Consider the following 19,805-nt stretch of genomic DNA (forward strand, 5'->3'; position numbering starts at 1 on the left):
TGATAATCTGTATTTTATAGGCAGTGTGGAAGAGGCCTAAGTGAGGCCTAACTCTGCCTGTCCCCTGGCTGAGTGGGTTGCTAGGAGACCAAGTGGGCGGAGCTTAGTCTTCTAACTGGCAGCAATTGGATAAAAACAATTATTCCTCTCCCTCCTAATTAGACTTTATTTTTCTTTTCTTTTTGTTGTATGAACGTAGAGGCATGGATGAGGGGTTGTACTGCCAAGTTTAGTGTTTCTGGGATGTGTAGTTTTGTTGTTTTGTCCTAGGCCGAAATTTCATTACCCATATATATATATATATATGCACACACACACAGACACACATATATTTATATATATAAAATCTTATTTAGTATTCTGAGAAGGCATTTTAAAGCGTGAAATTGGAATTAGGTGCCCGATTATCTCACAGAAAACAAAATACAGCGGTCATATAATAAGTAACACTAAAGGAACACTCAGTCAAATTAGAATATGTTATAACACAAATCAGATTTCCCAATATGAAAAATGTAGAAAATCCTCTGCCATAAGACCATGACGTATAGCAATAATAATAATAATAGCTAGATAGCCATCTATGAAACTATTCATTTGGAGGCAAGATGCTGAGGTTTTTCATCTCTTAGGACCTCATCACATTGATGAGGTCCAGCATTCCGATTTGCCAACCTCTGTGGTGAATTGGGGCAGCGGGGTAAGCCTGGCACCCTGTGGCCAGCTGACGCTTTCCTATCACACGTTTGGAAATGGCACCAAGTGGCTTCCCCTGCAGTAGCCCCACAGTTCCAAATGGAACATAGGGAGGCTTCTGTGTTGGCACAACAGCCTACAATGCTTCTGTCCCAGCCAACCCATGGAGCCCCGTCGTAAGTGAGGCTATGTCATGTGATGGGCAGCATGGAGCTCCGTGGGTCAATTGCGGCAGAAGCATCCTAGGACATCGTGTTATATGGTCCTTAGGTTCCACATGAAAAGTTTGACTATCTTGGCTACATACCCTTGGTATTAAACTGGACACCATTTCCAAATTGTCTGTGCCGACTTGGACTGTTGGAAAATGCATAAGCTGGAAGGCCTCATATTCACAATTCCTGCACGATACAAGTGTGACGAGAGGAATAGAAGTATTATTCAGGTCTATAGCACTGACTCCCAAGTAAGGTTGTACATAAAATAGCATTTTTAGAGTGGGTCTACACTAAAATCAATGTAGTTTGGCACCAGTTTAATTGCCATCGCTCAATGCCATAGAATCCTGGGATTTGTAATTTGTTAAGGCAGCAGTATTCTTTGGCAGAGAAGGCTAAAGACCTTGTAAACCTACAACATCCATGATTTCATAGCATTGAGCCATGGCAGTTAAAGCCACAGGTGGGAATAATACAGCCCTCCAGAATTTATTGGACTGCAAACTAGCCAAACCCATGAGGAGGAATGCTGGGAAGTACACCTGACCACATCTAGAGGTCTGCATGCTTCCCACCCCTGACCATGGACTCTATCCCACAGTGAGATGGAAGCCTCATATTACTGTGGTGTTATGTTCCATACAGAGCCAGCCCAAGGTAATTTTGAAGTGTTAGCAAACAGAATTTTGGCGTGCCCCCTCCCCCCCAACCAAGCGCTGAAAATAAATAAATAAATAAAAAACGGGAAATCCAGACAGGAAACAATCAGGGCCAGCTAAAACCTCCCAACCAAGGATGCCCCCAGGGAAGAAGCAGCCAGGCTTTGAATCTGCAAGGGCATTAAATGCTAATCAAGCTGGCCAATTGCAACATTCATATTTACCTCCAACAGACAAGAGTTCTTTTTCCTACCCTGGCAGCCTAGGAAGAGCAAGATGGGCAGGGCGCCCTCTCCTACCACTGTGCATGCTGGGGCTGCACAGTTGAGGCCCCGGGAGGATGGCGCCACCCCTGCCTCCTTTGCCTTCCGGCAAGCGCTGGGCCTTCCGGCAAGTGTTGGGTGGCCCAGCACTCGCCAGAAGGCCTTCCAGTGGTTGGAGAGGGCACCCCACCCATCTTACTCTTCCTCAGCTCGGCGGGGCTGCCGCCTGCCTCGGAACGGGTCTCCAGAGGCCCTGCCAGACCGTGTAGGCAGGAAGGCCTCTTACCTGCCACCAGGGCCTCTGGAGACCCATTCTGAGGCAGGCAGTGGCTCCGCCGAGCCGAGGAAGAGGGAGATGGGTGGGGCACCCTCTCCGACCACTGGAAGGCCTTCCGGCGAGCGCTGGGCCTTCTGCTGCTCGTCGGAAGGCCTTCCAGTGAGTGCTGGGCCTTCCGGTGAGCGCTGGGCCACCCGGTGCTCGCTGGAAGGCCCAGCACTCTCCGGAAGGCAAAGGAGGCAGGGGTGGCGCCATCCTCCTGGGGGCCTCAACTGTGCGCCCCTGGGACATTGGCGCCACAGGCAACCGCCTACTTCACCTCTTGGTCGAACCGCCTCTGGTTCCATATCATTATAAAGGACATCTTTTCATTTCTCATTCCTCTTCACACGTTGTCTTTTCTTGATAGATTTTGCTAAAATTATCAGTTTTCAGATTTATCCCACCAGCCAGTGTAGTCCTGATCCACTCCATTTTAAAAAGAAAAAACCTTGGGTAAAAAGCTTATGGGATACTTGCCTTTCCCCTTGGATTCAGCTACTCTAAAGTAAACCCAAGCAGCTGATCTTAAATATGGCACCGCTTGGGGGGAAACCTAACTTTCCCCTCTGATCCAGCAACTCTACAATAGAGCCAAGTATCTGATCTTAATCTAAACCCCATTTGAGGGAAAACCTGACTTTAAAAAATTACCATGTCAGGCTCATGAAGCAGGATCTTGGGAGAGAAATGTCAATGCTTGGTAGCAGACAGCCCATAGGAATGCCCTTACTCAATGTCACTGAAGCAAATTTGACAGTGCCTATCCAACGTGTCTTTGGGTTTTCTCAAGTTATAGCCTGGTTCCCAAGACCAGAAGATGATCTCTGACCGTCTTCTCCCTGCTCCCTTTTTTTGGACAGTTTCAGATATTTCCCTAACGAAGGATGACGGAGCTGGCAGGAAGTTCCCAGCATTGTGGGAAGGGCTCCATCATAAATCGTACCCTTAGTGGATTCCAAGGTCCCTTCTACACTGCTATATAAAATCCAGATTATCTATTTTGAACTGGGTTATATGGTAGTGTAGACTCATATAATCCTGTTTAAAGCAGATAATGTGGGTTATATTCTTTGATAGGATGGATTATATAGCAGTGTAGAAGGGGTCTGAGTGTTTAGAAACGGGGAGCGGGGGCAATGTGGGATAAAGTCTCTAAATATCTTGTGAGTCCAGATAGTAGATCTATCTATCTATCTATCTATCTATCTACGAGGGCAATCCACAAAGTTAATTACGTTTTGGAATTAAAAATTAACAACGTATAGGAATAAATATTTATTATATACATTTGAAAGCCACACTGCAATAGTACTTTTAAATATAGTCCCCATTCAAAATTAGGCACGTTTCATAACTATTAGTGATTTTTGAAAGTTATTACCCTCAGCATTTTCCCGCCGCCGCCCTGAAGATCGGCCAAGCAGTCTGGAGGAGATCAGCATTGCCTCCGGAGGAGAAGCTGACAAGAAGCCTTGGCCGATCCTGGCCATTTCTTCTCGGGAGGCAAGAGAGCTGGCAGGAAGGGAAGGGAAAGCCAGAAACTTTTGATTCTCTCTTGCGATCTTGCAAAAGAAGAGAGAGAGCGGGGTCCTGGCTTGCTCCTCCCTTCTTTTTGCATTCATTCTTCAGCTGGCTGAGCTTCCGCATTGCAATAGCGCAGGTTCCACACTCTTCAGGGCGGCGGCGGGAAAGCGCTGAGGGTAATAACTTTCAAAAATCACTAATAGTTATGAAACGTGCCTAATTTTGAATGGGAACTATATTTAAAAGTACTATTGCAGTGTGGCTTTCAAATGTATATAATAAATATTTATTCCTATACGTTGTTAATTTTTAATTCCAAAACGTAATTAACTTTGTGGATTGCCCTCGTATCTATCTATCTATGTTGATTTGCCTTTCAGAGATTCTGTTCTAATTAAAAATAGCAGTTGTATTTAGGCTTTAGTGATCTACCAGTAGTACTTCTTCTTTGGGATAAATCCGCAAATAGCTATCTAATAAATATGCTTAGATTTTAAATAAAAACATATCACAACACATATGTAAAATATATGTCCTCTTTACTCCTATAAGGTATCTCTCTACGAACTTAAATTTCACTACAAACCTGTTAGAAATTTATCATCATCTGGGGAGGGCTTTCTCTTTGTCCCACCAAGTGGGTTTGGTGGGAACACAGAAGAGGGCCTTTTTGATGGCTGCTCCCAGACTTTGGAACTTCCTCCCAAGAGAGGGCAGGATGGCCCCATCCCTGCTTGCCTTTTACAGGCAGGTTAAAACATATATTTGCTATTAGGCATTTGGGGAAGCATGAGGGGCACATTATTTGGGAGGCTTTCTCTGGAATTTGGGTGGGGGGGGGTGAATTTAAAATGTAATTTTAATTGTATTTCTTGTATTTCAAACTTTTGTATCCATTCACAAATGTTTGTTTTCAATTTTTGTATCTGTCATGTTTTACATTTTTATTAGATATTGATTTGTATTAGGAATATATTCATAACCTGTTAAGATTATGATATCAATATGGTTAGATATTGGTGCAGAGTAGCAAAAATGCAGAAGACTAGGGGTTTATGTGAACAGAGATGAGATAAAAAGCAAAATAGCCAGCCTCCTTTCCCTTTAAAATGCACATAAAATAAGCATCAGACACATCAAAAGTAAAATAGTAAAAATATGTTTACTCACAATCTTGTATGATGATGGTCATACAGGTAAAAACATCTTAGTTCCAAAAGAATACAGTTCAGAATACTACATATCTCTTAACAAATAGTAACATCAGCATGGCATGGCAGGATCAAGAAACAGGAAGAGCATGAAGAGCCAACGAGAGGAAGAACAGAATAAAGTCTCTCCTTTTATGCCCCAAATTCTAAAGGCATAGGTCACTTCCTGTAAGTCTCCAGGAAGTATACTCCCATTTCCCACATCACATGGAAAACCCTAAAATGGTGCCATCAACTCTGGATTCAGGTTACTAAGCAACAAATAAAACTAACTACATAAACCATCCCACATTGAAAATGTATGCATGATTGCTTAGATAACCCAACAATTTGTTAGCCACCTTTAGTCCCCATGGGGAGAAAGATGAGATTAAAATAGATAAGATAAGAAGATGAAGATGATAATGATTATGTTTTGGTATTACTTTTATTTACTCTCAGTACAGGAATTCCAAGAAAATAGCTGTACTAATAAAGTAACCTGAACTGTAAACACAAGTTAGGCCTAAACATCTGTCTAAACAAATGTTTAATTGTGCTGTTGAGACACCTATCCTGAGTACAAACTTGCACACTAACATCAACTCATGTCTCCGCCACACTACACAATTATAGCATTATGGCTTTACTTTACTGGCTCTGGCTATATGCTATGGAACCTTCAGATTTGTAGTTAGACCTCACTGGAAGAGGATTCTGAATATCTCACAAAACTACAAATCCTATGTTTCCTTCGGATACAGCTTTGACAGTTAAAGTGGTATCACAGTACTATGTAATGTGAGATAGTCCAAAAGTAAAGAGGGACTAGTGCAGTGGTTCTCAACCTGTGGATCCCTAGATGTTTTGGCCTTCAACTCCCAGAAATCCTAACAGCTGGTAAAATGTCTGGGATTTCAGGGAGTTATAGGCCAAAACACTTGGAGACCCACAGGTTGAGAACCACTGAACTAGCAAGACTGGCAGACCAAGGGGACTGGAAGGTGTACTTGATCAAAGCCTGAAGGCATGGACTAGTCAAATTAACAATTTTAAAGCTGCGCTGGGAGTCTTTTTCTCTGAAGAACAGGGCATAAAAGCTCTACAAAATGAGAAATAAACCCAGCCCCCAACACAGTGTTATCATACATCTGCCTTTTACCAGACATGTTCTCTTTTTTCTGAGCTAAAATTCAGTCCAGGGTTTTTTTTTAAATGTTCAGATTTTCTTACACTTTCCGAATGAGAAACAGTAGTCAATTTGGTGGTAGAGCTCTGAGGAGGGGAAAGAGAAACATGTCAGGTTAAAGCAAGGCAAGGAAAGCTCCAAAGAAGTCAGACAGCCCCATGATTCACCAAGTGACTCACCAGCTTCCAGCTGAGACAGTTGTAGGAAGGAGTAGGAACAGGGAAGGACTTCAGCTTATACAATGTTTCATGAAACCTTCATTGATGACCTTGACCAACTTTTGGGGGGGGGGGGGGTGCTTCCTAATCCCCTGCATCCTATATTTACCTATACTGTTGCACCCAAGCTGCTGTTAAGGTAACTTTGGTGTAAACATGTCTAAACTTTGTCAGTTTGGGGGATGCTGAATGCCATTTTTAAGAACAAGGAATCTCACAGAATTAATGTCCACGCTGTTGCTCTTAGGGAAATGATGATTAACAGGACTTGGGTTTAAGTCCACCCAGGCACTAACTTAGTTTCCCCACAACAAAGTTCATATTTAAAACTTGAAAGATAACTTAATGATCCTGAAGCTTCCAGATGTGGATGTTTCTGAGGAGAATAGATGACTGTTTTGCTGAGAATAGATGACCATTTTCCATGTTCTCAGTTTCTGGTGTAGGGGCCTCTGAGACACCCTATACCCAAAGGCGATAACCAGTTGCTGTTTAACTGTTGATTGATGAAAGGTACTGGTTTGAAAGTATTGGTTAGAAGTAAACTGGTAGTAGGTAACTGATTGTTAAGTAGCTGTTGTAAAAGTTAAACTTGTTATAAGTAACTGGTTATGGTAAACTGGACAGTAAAGTAGTTGTAAAAGTACTGGTTAAAAGTAGTAACTGGTAGAGAGAAACTGGTTAAGATAACAGGTCGTATGTAGCTGGTTAAAGTGCTGCTTAGGCAAGCTGGCTGTCAAGTATTGACTTGTCAAAGCCTAGAACTCTGGGACCAGCTGAAGACACGTCCTGCCTCTAGAATTCCCTGGTGGTCTATGATCTATAATAGCTCTTTTTACCTCAGGCAGAAGGGGGCGTGGCCAACCAACTCACACAAAAGGGCAAATAAAATGGCTGACACAAAACAAACTCCAAAGCAATAATCCACTATTAAAATATTGATGTAATCACAAACATACTTTTTTCAACAACTTGTAAAAGGTACAACAAAAATTAGTATACAATGAAACATACGTTTGTTACATTCACAATACTGATTACCGTTTCTTTCTTGTAGAAAGGGATTTTTAACAAGAGTTACTTTATTTTATTTATTTACAGTACAGTAGAGTCTCGCATATCCAACCTTCACTTATCCAACATTCTGTATTATCCAATTCAGTCTGCCTTTTAGTATTTAATGTTTTTGTAATCAGTGTTTCAATGCATTGCAATGTTTTGGTGCTAAATTCGTAAATACAGTAATTACTACATAACGTTGCTGTGTATTGAACTGCTTTTTCTGTCAATTTGTTGTAAAGCATGAGGTTTTGGTGCATAATTTGTAAAATCATAACGTAATTTCATGTTTTATAGGCTTTTCCTTAATCCCTCCTTATTATCCAACATTTTCGCTTATCCAACATTCTGCCGGCCCATTTATGTTGGATAAACGAGACTCTACTGTATTTATATTCCACCCTTCTCACCCCAAAGGGGACTCAGGGCAGATTACAATGCACATATACATGGCAAATATTCAATGCCATTAGCAAACAACATATATAGACAACCACATATAGACAAAGAGGCAGTTTAACATTCCAGCTTCTGGCTTCATGAGGGTATGCTCAATTCCGGCCACAGGGGGAACTGCTGCTTCATCATCCACTGTGACACTGAGTCCTTGATGGAGTACTTCCTTATCTTCCGCATGCTGCTGGAGATTTCATGGTGTCGTAAATTAGTTAAATTAGCCTCCCCACATAAGTGGTACCTAAATTTCTACCTCATAGATGCAATTGTCTTTCAGCTGCACAGCTAGACCATTAATGGTCGGGAGCTTACTCCAACCCGGGCTGGCTTCGAACTCATGACCTCTTGGTCAGTAGTGATTTATTGCAGCTGGCTACTAACAAGCTGCGCCACAGCCTTTAAACAGATTTCCTCTTTAAAGTTCACAATGCTGATTTCTTTCTTCTTTCTTATAAAGGAAATTTCAACAAAAGTCTCTATAAACAAATCTTCATCTATGTTTCCTTTGTAGAGAACTTCCACAACCGGTTTCGACCATGACCAAGTCTTTTTTAGGTGGAAAGTTTCTAATATTCACAAATTCAAGTTATAATAAAGCGACCTAAAGGGAATGAACAGCAGTGGCTGAAAAATAGTTTCTTAATAGTAGTTTCTTGATAGCAAACAGAACCCTATACCTTCAATATACAAATTATAAATATCAAGTATAAAGACAAAAATACTCACATCAAGTTCTCCTCAGTTTGATTCCATGGCGAGCACAAAGTTGTAAGGCTGACTCAACTATTTAATATAGTGAACTTAAAGAGGCCAGGTGATGAAGTTGTGGTGTTATAATTGTTGCTCAGAAATCACATTTAACAGGCTACCTACACTTTGTTGATTCAAGGGAATCCATTTTCTTTACACAAAACAAACTCCACCTTTATAAACATATAAAAGTAACTGTTCTAAAACTATGGGCAAGGAAGCAAAACAAATGGAAGCTGGAACTTATGCCGTTCCAGCACATTGCCTATTCCCATCTCTACTGAATAAGGTCTCTCCACTTAACAAAGAGACATGTTTGTGCTAACCAATGTCAGAAAGAAAAACAAAATACGCATCAAAGAATCTATGTGCATATTGATGCGGCTTCAAGTCATGTGGCTGTTAACCTATGATGGCTCCATGAATTTCAGTATTCATAGGCAAGGAATATTCAGGTTGTTTTTTCCAGTTTCTTCTTCTGAAATGTAGTCTACATTTGGTATTGATTTGTGGTCTCTCACCCAAGTACTGAGCATGTACAGTAGAGTCTCGCTTATCCAACCTTTGCTTATCCAATGTTCTGGATTATCCAACGCAGTTTGCCACCCGCCCGGATCCAAAGCTGTTTCTCTAGGCAGCAAGGACTGAACTTTTTACGGATTTAACTTCTGACAATGTTGTTACTGTAATAGCCCATGTTGTTAATAGCCAATGTTTTTGTAGTCAATATTTTCAATACATTGCGATGTTTTGGTGCTAAATTCGTAAATACAGTAATTACTACATAACGTTACTATGTATTGAACTGCTTTTTCTGTCGATTTGTTGTAAAACCTAATGTTTTGGTGCTTAATTTGTAAAATAATAACATAATTAGATGTTTAATACGCTTTTCTTTAATCCGTCCTTATTATCTAACATTTTTGCTTATCTAACGTTCTGCCGGCCCGTTTATGTTGGATAAGTGAGACTCTACTGTAATTGTTTTCATTTGTATAGATGCATATACCAATGTGGTTCACAGAGTACTTCAGTTATTTGAGCACACAGCATTTTACAATCACTTAGTTATTGAAAATTCAGTTGTAACCAGATCAATTATTAATAGTATTAAATATTAAATCACTAAATAAAATATTATTTAAATACATTGAAGGCAAGGAATATATCTAATAGCATGTATCACAGTTTATATTCTAGTGGGATTTAAAGTGAGAGACATAATCAATGGTTTGAAACTGTCAGTTGGTAAATATGTCCTGTTTTTGCTTTTCAAAATGAGATAAACCTACCATCACAATTCACTTTCAGTCAAAGCTTGTTGGATCAGACGCTCAAATCAGGGTGGTGTTGTCTGGTGGTGTTGGTGAGAAATTGTTGAGATAGTGGTGGTATTGAATGTGTGTTGTATGGTTGTCTTTATGTTTAGTATGCATTTGGTTGTTTGTGTACTGTGAAAGTGGTGAGGGTAGAGGGGGGTCTATGTCCCTGTGTAGTATTGTATAGTATTTATATGTTGTCCATGTGTTGTGAATGCTTGGATTGTGTCCTGCTGCATAGTAGAAAGGGTTGGGCTGGATGGCCCTTAGGGGTCTCTCCAAACTCTTGGATTCTATGCTTCTATTATTATTATTGTCATCATCATCATCATCATCATCATCATCATCATTATGTAGAGACTGGATGGCCATCTGTCAGGAGTGCTTGAATTGTGTCCTCCTGCATGATAGAAGGAAGTTGATCTGGATGATCCTTAGGGGTCACTCCAAACCTTAGGATTTTATGATATTTATTATTATTATTATTATTATTATTATTATTATTATTATTATTATTATTATTGAGAGGCTGGGTGGCCATCTGTTGGGAGTGCTTGGATTGTGTCCTGCATGGCAGAATTGGGTTGGACTAGATGGCCTTTAGGGGTGTCTCCTAACTGTCTGATGCTATGATTCGATGTATATTATTATTGTGCAGATATTGGATGGCCATCTGTCAGGAGTGCTTGGTTTGTGTCCTCCTGCATAATATAAGGAAGTTGAACTGGATGATCCTTAGGGGTATCTGCTAACTTTAGGATTGTATGATATTCTTCTTCTTCTTCTTCTTCTTCTTCTTCTTATTATTATTATTATTATTATTATTGAGGGGCTGGGTGGCCATCTGTTGGGCGTGCTTGGATTGTGTCCTCCATGGCAGAATTGGGTTGGACTGGATTACCACAGTAATTATTTCATATTTCAGTAGAATCTCACTTATCCAACATTCGCTTATCCAGTGTTCTGGATTATCCAATGCAGTCTGCCTTTTAGTAGTCAATGTTTTTGTAGTCAATGTTTTAAATTCATTGTCATATTTTGGTGCTAAATTTGTAAATACAGTAATTACAACAGAGCATTACTGAGCATTGAACTACTTTTTCTGTCAAATTTGTTGTATAACATGATGTTTGGTGCTTAATTTGTATAATCATTACCTAATTTGATGTTTAATCGGCTTTTCCTGAATCCCTTCTTATTATTCAACATATTCACTTATCCAACGTTCTGCCGGCCTGTGTATGTTGGATAAGTGAGACTCTACTGTATATTGATAATGTTATATTATCTGCTTAGAACTGGATTATATGAGGCCCCTTCTACACTCTGGATAAAATGCACACTGAAGTGGATTATATGGCAGTGTGGAGTCAAGATAATCCAGTTCAAAGCAGATAATATAAGATTGTAAATGGGTTATATAGCTGTGTGGAAGGGCCTTGAGTCTACACTGCCATATAACCCAGTTAAAATGTGATAATCTGTGGAAGAGGCCTAAGTGAGGCTTAACTGTGCCTGTCCCCTGGGCTGAGAAGGTTGCTAGGAGACCAAGTGGGCGGAGCTTAGCCTTCTAACGAGCAGCAATTGGATAAAAACTATTATTCCTCTCCCTGTAATTAGGACTATTTTTCTTTTCTTTTTGTTGTATCAACCTAGAGCCGTGGATGATGGGTTGTGTTGTCAAATTTCGAGGTTGGGGGGCCTGTGGTTTTGTTGTTTTGTCCACTGCCCTGATGCCATCACTCTTTTATATATAGAGATGCTGGCAGATAATATGGGATAAGAAAATAATCTGGGATCAGATCCTAGGATATAGGGCAGTGTAGATGCAGCCTCAGTGTTATATCTACCTGAAATATATTGGATGATGTGGATTTTATTAACTTTTATGGTGGTCTGTTTTCCCATGAGGAAATAAGTGTACATAGGTTGCAATAGGTGTACAGTTAACCCACACCTGTTGTAAGGAATCAAACAGCTTTTTCGTAGGCCCCTTCTAAGCTGCCATATAAAGTCCAGATTATCTGGATTATATGGTAGTGTAGAAGGGGGCTTAATGGATCCGTTTTCCCAGCACTCAATCTGCCATTTTTAGTTACTTGGGAAATGAACCTCTTCCTCTTCCTCCTGCTGCCAACCTACCCCAGTTCTTAAAATTCGCATGCTTCCTTGTTTACTTTCTGTTTCTTTTTTAACATCTTGATGAAGCATCTTCAAGGCCTTGTGCCTTTCTTCTTTCTTTCCTGGGGCAGAACTCTTTCTATGTTAAGTATACTGCATCAAAGAAGTGGTGAGGCAGTTGAGAACTGAAAGATATATTTCAGATATGAAGGACTGCTGCACAGTTCTTGAAGTTGTGGGCTAAAGCAGTAGGACCCACAGGTTTTTTTTTTCTTGAAAAAAAGGCTTAAGTAACTGAGAAGATACATTATTGGATGATGCAAGGGGTATTTCTGTTGAACTGCTTCATATCCTCCAATATTTCATAGGTGAAAACTGAGACAGATGTAGCCAAGCAACATCAGAGTGTACTCAAGACGGCAAATGTTATTAATAATAAAAAAACAATTGTTTGTAGAGACTGCAGCAGTAAATGTTTGCTTAAGTATACAATAAAGAGCAAAATTCAACCTTCTCTTCTCTCTACCTGCTGAATCAACTGAGTGAAAACTACTCTGCATTTTAAACTCAGTTTGAACGGAAGAAAACTGAGGATGAAGGAGGAAAGCGGAAGGAGTGAAGAACCCAGATGCTTGGAAAGCAGATGAAAAGTGGGACGACAGAGGATTAACAAAGTCCGCCCCTGCCAAACTGGGACAATTTCGAGAAAATGCTGTCTCACTAAAAGCTTCTAGAAGATGCTATACCTTGTTTAGAAGGAATGGCTTACTTAATTTAATCACTTCAAGTGTGAGGAAAGCCTATTAGTTTTATCTTTGCTTTATGCAAATGTAACACTTTCATAATAGGCTATTTTCAGCAGAGCATAGTCCCTCTGGATTTAATTTAACTTGGGTGAGGAAAATCTGATCACTTCATGACCATTGGTGTAGGATGTTTCTGAATACTTTTGTCTTCATTTTAAATAGAATGAGCCTTGATTTGGTTTTGTGAGAATACATTTTCCAAGAACAAGATTCTTTAAAATGGTGCCTTGGCTGCATGTTTAATCCAACTATTAATTCCTGAACTGACAATAAGCATACTTTAACTTAAACAATAAAGAATGCTGTCTCACTTGAAAGATTAGGGACTCATTACAGAAAGCTGCTAGAGTGCACTTGTGGCAAAATAAAGTGCCTGTTGGTGGGGATTACAACATGGCATTGTGGCTATCCCATTGCCAAATGGCTCTTAAGTCATGATTGGATCATCTCTTTTCATTGACAGAAACCCCATCAATGAATGTAATATTACTGTTGTTCCACCACTACTCTTTGCGTGATAATTTTCTTCTGCTGCAGTCCCAGTATTGTGAAGCAGAGGAAGACCTCACAAGAATGTTGAAACTGTGTAGACAGCAGATAGAAAGAAAAAAAAACCACTGTGTGCATGTCTTGGGTAGGGAAAACATGGCAAGGAAGTGGGTTTGTGTGGAAAACTGATTGCAGACATTCATATCAATAAAGTGCTAGCATTTCTCAATAGCACGTTTTGTTTCATTTAAACAATGTGATTGCAACAAGACAACAGTGTGATTAAATTCTGATAAATTAATTGTGACATACATTTACATGGACTACAATCCATGTCATAAAATGTACAAAATGCCTATGTTGGGAAGACAAATATACCTAAAATATGATTATGGTGGTGTGATCAGAGGGAAATTAAGTACAGACAGTACAGATATTGACCATAATGTTACTCAGAAATAATGCCATTCAGAAAACAGTTGTAGGCTGATGGTAATGTGGATGGGTCTTCTTCCTCCCAAGTATCAACAGCACTATAAATAGTGATGAAAATACCAAGAATGGGGAGATGTCCCAGATTAAAACTATAGGGAGGGGCAAAGTGTTAAAGTAAGGAATGACAATTATACAGCCCACCAACAAACCCCCTTTCAACAACTTGAATCTGCCCATGCAGAAAAGTTCATTTTTGTCCCAAAAGTGGCTAAATATATCCCCAGAACTTTCTAAGTCCAGAGTGTGTGAAACGAAGATGTTGTAAAATAGACAGTCATCATAGTAGGATGGTAGGATCCCAATTTTTCCTAATCCCTAATGCCTACAATTTATGGACCTACTTACTCAATAACTAAAAAAAGAAAACAAATGATGCAGATCTGTGCTGTGAAAGTTTCACCATCATATTTGTTTCCCTATACGTTGGATTTTGTTTGATTTCACTATATCTATAGAACATGGAGTCAGAGCAGCCACTGATACCTGCAGCAGTGAGAGTAAGGAATAGTTACCCCTCAGCCCTGGTAATCCATAATTCCCAAAATCTTGAGTTGCATGTTTGAAACAAGTCCCTAAACTTGCAGATGCCAAGAGATTAAACAAAATGTGCATCTATTTCTGCACTGTGCAACCACCCCATGTCCCACACATCATGTTTGTAAGCCATTATTCTGCTTTCACAGTATTTCTGTGTGTGTGTGTGTGTGTGTGTGTGTGTGTGTTTAGCCAATGGATTTAGGCATATTAGTGATTAGTAGACCCTTAATATGGAAAGAAACTTCCTGATCATTTAAAAACCAATGTTTTGGCTTTCTCAAGTAAACACGCTGCACATTTTTACAAATGAAATCAGAAATCAAAGCATTTACTGTACCCCTCCATGCTGTAGTAGCAAAGAGTGGCTACGTTTTGCTCAGGTATTGTTTAAAATAGCAACTTTGTGAAATTGCAATTTTAAAGTATAGATGGGTATATTTAAGAATTCCCCTGTAAATTCAGGATGATAAAATTTGCTATTACATCTATATTGCAGAGGAAGTGCCCTGGATGAAAAATTGTGTACATGTGACCTTCTATATACACAGATTCTACACTCATGGATTAAAACCCTTCACTCATCCCAAATGATCCTTGAATTTGCAATTTTATATATAAGGTGCCATTTCATTACACCATTGTATATAATGGGATTTGAGCATCCATGCATTCTGATATCCGCAGTGGTGTGATGGGGGAGGGCAGGGGTGCTGATACCAAGGGCCCTGTGAAGTAGCTCGATATTATTCTACTCACTTTGTCCATTTCATGTGTAGAAAGGTGCTACCTAACATGACTCAGGTAAAGTACACATAAATGAGAAATTTAAAATGGTATTGAAACAGTCTCTTGATATCTGATCACTAAAGAAGTTCCATGTTCAGCAAATGTATAAGATGATTTTGGTGAGATCTGAAAGGTAGACTGTGCCACGATAGTCTACTTCTCAGATCACTACAATTTCCTGGAGTACAGAGAGATTTCTATTTTTTTTTTATTTGCAGCTGCAATTTGTGTCAAGTTGCAATAGAATGCAGTCCTCTGTTTACTGAAGAGTAAATTCCACTCTGCCCTGCTTCTAGGTATATGTAAACAGAATTGCAAACTAAATGTGTTAACATGATGCAGAGTTTGTAAATTATACTCTCTGTGAGTGTGATTATGGCTACTGGCCATACCAGATGGGGTATTTGAGGAAATATAGAATATTAGAGTAGTTCCATTTTCATTTCTTTGTCATCCATGGGTGATATTTCTTTCTGACCCCTCATATTCAGAAGGCATATGATATCTGCTCAAATAATTAGTAAAGGATTTCAATAAAATCCTTTAAAAGCCATATCTCAATTCATTAATCTTCCCTCTTCTCATTAGAGAAGTCACATGTTCATCAAACAAGGAAACCCAGCCTTATATCTAGCATACAGATGGCAATGCATTCTGCATAAAATCATAGTTAATTATTCTGTAATCCTTATTCCATCTTGCTTGGTGGTTTCAAAATGATGAAGTAATGTATAGGTCATGCCCTGTGCTTGGAAAAGGCTTATTTTGGTAAGATTTCTATATTTCAAGAAATAAGCAGCATTTTAAAGCATTCTTCAACTGTGCATAATTGGATTCTCCAATATGGTGTTCTCTAGGTATGCTCCGGCCTACAAGTACCACCACTCTACCTTTGGAACCAATTGTTAGATATGTTGAATGCTGCAGTTCAAATTTATTCCAGGGGTTATGGCAGAGGAACAACCATCTTTCAGGGACACTTATTAAATCAGTTTTCACAGGAGCATCCCTTTATTGATTAGGACTGATAGAAACCATGCAGAAAGAGAACAAAAGTTCAACCTTGCGGGATTTGAATGTCAGGTTCCCAAGAAATGACCATTGGCTAGAAGGATAACATGTTGTAGACAGGCTTGTATGATGCTGAAATGTACTTGTAATGTGTCTATTTGCCTAATATATATGAATGTAAAGGAAAAGGGGTGGGGACCCATGCACAGGCAATGACTATTCCCATGTTTTAGTCTGGACTTTTATTTTAACATCATTGGGAGGTTATTTGGTTTTTTTTTAAAGGATGTCTTGATATAAATTATTGAAGCACGAGTCCATGTCCAATCATGTATCCATGAGATGTTTAACAATAGAATATAGATTGGATGGTGTTTACTTGGTGGTATTTGAAAGCATATACATAAAGCAGCTAGTGGGGTTCCAACATATGATGATTACATCTTAATCAAAAGAACAAGTGATGCTAATGTGGTTGTTGTTGAAGTCTTTATAGGATTTCTGAAGAGCATCCTTTCCATGGTCCTGATGATGACAAGGTTAATGATGGATCTCAGACACATAAGACTTTGGAAACATGAGCTTTTTAGAGCTTGGGTACAACTGTGTCCTGGAAACAAGCTGAGGTGTTTATATTGAACTGGAGATACAACTTCCTGGAAAGTTTCCCAGGAAAGCTTGAAAAGACTTCTCAAGAATATTTGAATGTTCTGAATACCTAAATTTAATCATGTATAGTGTCGTCTGTCACTATGCATATTCATCTGTTAATCTGGCTTATTCTCAAAGATAAAAAAGTAAATAGACACTGTGACTACACACAACATTAGCATGACTCCGAAAAAGAATATATTCTAAAATCTTGTAGTTGCTAATTTTTTGAATATATTGATTTGTTTTTCCTCCTTACGCACTTCTCCATTTTGATAATAGCTCTTAAAAATTCTGTTTTTCTATGTTGTTAATCTGTTAGGTTCATACGGTAAATTAGAAAAATTATTCCAACGTATTAGCCATTTAACCTCTCAGTTCTCTAATGTTCTAGTCACATGGCTCAAATATTGTGGGCAGATGGGGAGGGTTTCCCCATTTATCATGGACAAGCTACTACCAATGAAATAGACTCCTGAGAAGGTGGCTCTGGTTGATGTGTAAAAGCAATCAATCTGATTACTGGACGAATGTCTGAAGAAGTAACTGTATGTGAAAAAGTGAATTCCTATCCATGAAAGCTCTAGCTAAAATATAAATAATTTAGTATGCTCACACTTTCCATGAAATATATTCCTTCTCAATTCAGCACCTGATATTCTGAAATAACACTGCTTTGAACATTGAATTTACATTGAAGGGTCAAGGCTAAAATGTCTTAACATGTCTATGCATCTTGAATTATTTGGGGCTGCAATCCTATGTAAGCTATGGTTCTTAAGTGTTGTGGGTATAGTTTCTAATTTTTGCTATTGGACAGATGGTTTATAGAGTCCTTGTCAATGTCATGTGGCACCAATGGGCTGTTTTGAACTGCTTGACATTGTTAGCCTAACAGTTCAAGGAGATAAGGTATGTGTTCACTAGCTTTCCCACACATCCAGTCATCGGGGGCATAGCTAGGAATAGTGTAAGAGACTGGCCATTCTCATACCAACTTTTAAAAAATTAAGAAAAAACCCCCAAGGTAATTATGCCTTTTTGTTGCTCGAATTGTGAACTTTCCTTTATCTGGCTATGGGCTACTAAAGCATTTAGATATCACTTTGCAATTTTCTCTCATCCTGGAGGGATGTTGCTGGTCCAAGGATAATCTGAGTAAGATAATTGTTTAGGAATCTAATCTACTAGCTATTTTGAGGGATTGTGGGGTCTTCATCAGCTAAAAGGTTCAAGGCACTTTCCTCTGCTGTTAGACATATGCTGTATCTCTCTGTCACCAACAAAGCTTATTTTGTATCAGGAATACTTGTCGGTACCAAATGAGGCCTGAAATAGTGGACATTTCCAACTGGAAGCATTTGAGGTTTTTTTTTAAAAAAAAAGCCATCTAACTGTGCAGGCATTATACTTTCCTCCCTCTGCACTTTGAAGTAGTAAATTTTAGAAGTTAATTATGCACTGTGTGTAGAAATACTTCCTTTATGTCTGACTTAACCTACTACATACCAGCTTAATTGGGGCGACCCTGAATTCTCTTCTCTAGTATAAAAGTAGAACTGTTTAGGAGACATACATGAATTAGATAGATTCTCTTTGCTATTGTTTCTGGTACTTATTTCCTACCATCATCTCTGTTTTTTCCGTTTTGAGCTGGTTACCCCAGTGTAAAGGATTTCTGAATCTCTTCCTTTTATTTTTAGTTATTGTAGTGTCTGCTATTTCCTATGAACAACCCAGCAATGTTAAGACATTTCATTATATGATGCTACCAGTCAGAAGGTCCCTTGTGTTAATAATTCCATTTAGGGCTATTGGTGGTACAAAGATAACAACTCTTTTCTGTCAATTTAATTGCTGTGATGTGTGCAAAGTAAGTCCTGAGAAAGAACTGTTTGGTGAGGATGCTAATTTTTTCCAATGAATTCTTTATAATAACTGGGCATGTTTAGCCTGCAGAATAGAAGGCTGAGAGGAGACATGATAGCCATGTACAAATATGTGAGGGGAAGTCATAGGGAGGAGGGAGTAAGCTTGTTTTCTGCTGCCCTGCAGACTAGGACACGGAACAATGGCTTCAAACTACAGAAAAGGAGATTCTACCTGAACATCAGGAAGAACTTCCTCACTGTGAGGGTTGTTCTGCAGTGGAACTCTCTGCCCTGGACTGTGGTGGAGGCTCCTTCTTTGGAGGCTTTTAAACAGAGGCTGGATGGCCATCTGTCGGGGGTGCTTTGAAGGTGATTTCCTGCGTCTTGGCAGGGGGTTGGACTGGATGGCCCATGAGGTCTCTTTCAACTCTACTATTCTATGATTCTATGAAAGGACTTTAGACTGTATCTTCAGTAGAGATATTCCATAAGTTACTACTACCCCAGTGCTTCCCAGATCTTTCTTTTTGTGTTCCAAATAATTTTAAGTATTTCCAAATAAAGGAGCCCCTGATGGTGCAGTGGGTTAAACCACTGAGCTGCTGAATTTGCTGATTGAAAGGTTGGCAGTTCGAATCCAGGGTGAACTCCCACTATTGGCTCCAGCTTGTGCCAACCTAGCACTTCGAAAACATGCAAATGTGAGTAGATCAATAGGTACCGCTCCGGCAGGAAGATAATAGCGCTCCACGCAGTCATGCCGGCCAAATGACCCTGGGGATGTCTACAGACAACGCTGGCTCTTTGGCTTAGAAATGGAGATGAGCACCAACCCCTAGAGTTGGACACGTCTACACTTCATGTCAGGGGAAGACCTTTACCTTTACTATTTCCAAATACAAATAAAATAAAAATTCACACTGAGGGAATGGTCGAGGCAGGTGAGGGGAAAAGAAAAAGAAAAAATAACAATATGGGGATAGTTGTCTCGATCCTGCCACCTTTGCAGGTACAATTGGTGGGGACAAGAGACAGGGCCTTCTCGGTGGCAACCCCCCCCCCCCCCCCGGATGTGGAACTCCCTCCCCAGTGAGATTAAATCAGCTCCCTTTCCCCTGGTGTTCAGGAAGAAACTTAAAACCTGGCCATGCAGGCAAGCGTTTGGTGAGTGTACCTAT

The 19,805-nt window shown here is 39.6% G+C and overlaps 1 long non-coding RNA gene across 1 annotated transcript; it reads right to left on the reverse strand.

Annotated features, from left to right (window-relative positions):
• Positions 1-4,822: 4,822 nt before the first annotated feature.
• Positions 4,823-19,605, reverse strand: LOC134297532 (uncharacterized). The gene is made up of 2 exons (XR_010004301.1): positions 6,238-19,605; positions 4,823-6,144 (listed from the first exon to the last, which is right to left on the reverse strand). It is a non-coding gene; the product is annotated as an uncharacterized LOC134297532 (long non-coding RNA).
• Between the last annotated feature and the right edge of the window lie 200 nt (positions 19,606-19,805).

This window comes from Anolis carolinensis, chromosome 3 (assembly GCF_035594765.1).
Source record: "Anolis carolinensis isolate JA03-04 chromosome 3, rAnoCar3.1.pri, whole genome shotgun sequence".
In the NCBI taxonomy this organism is placed as follows: Eukaryota; Metazoa; Chordata; class Lepidosauria; order Squamata; family Dactyloidae; genus Anolis; species Anolis carolinensis.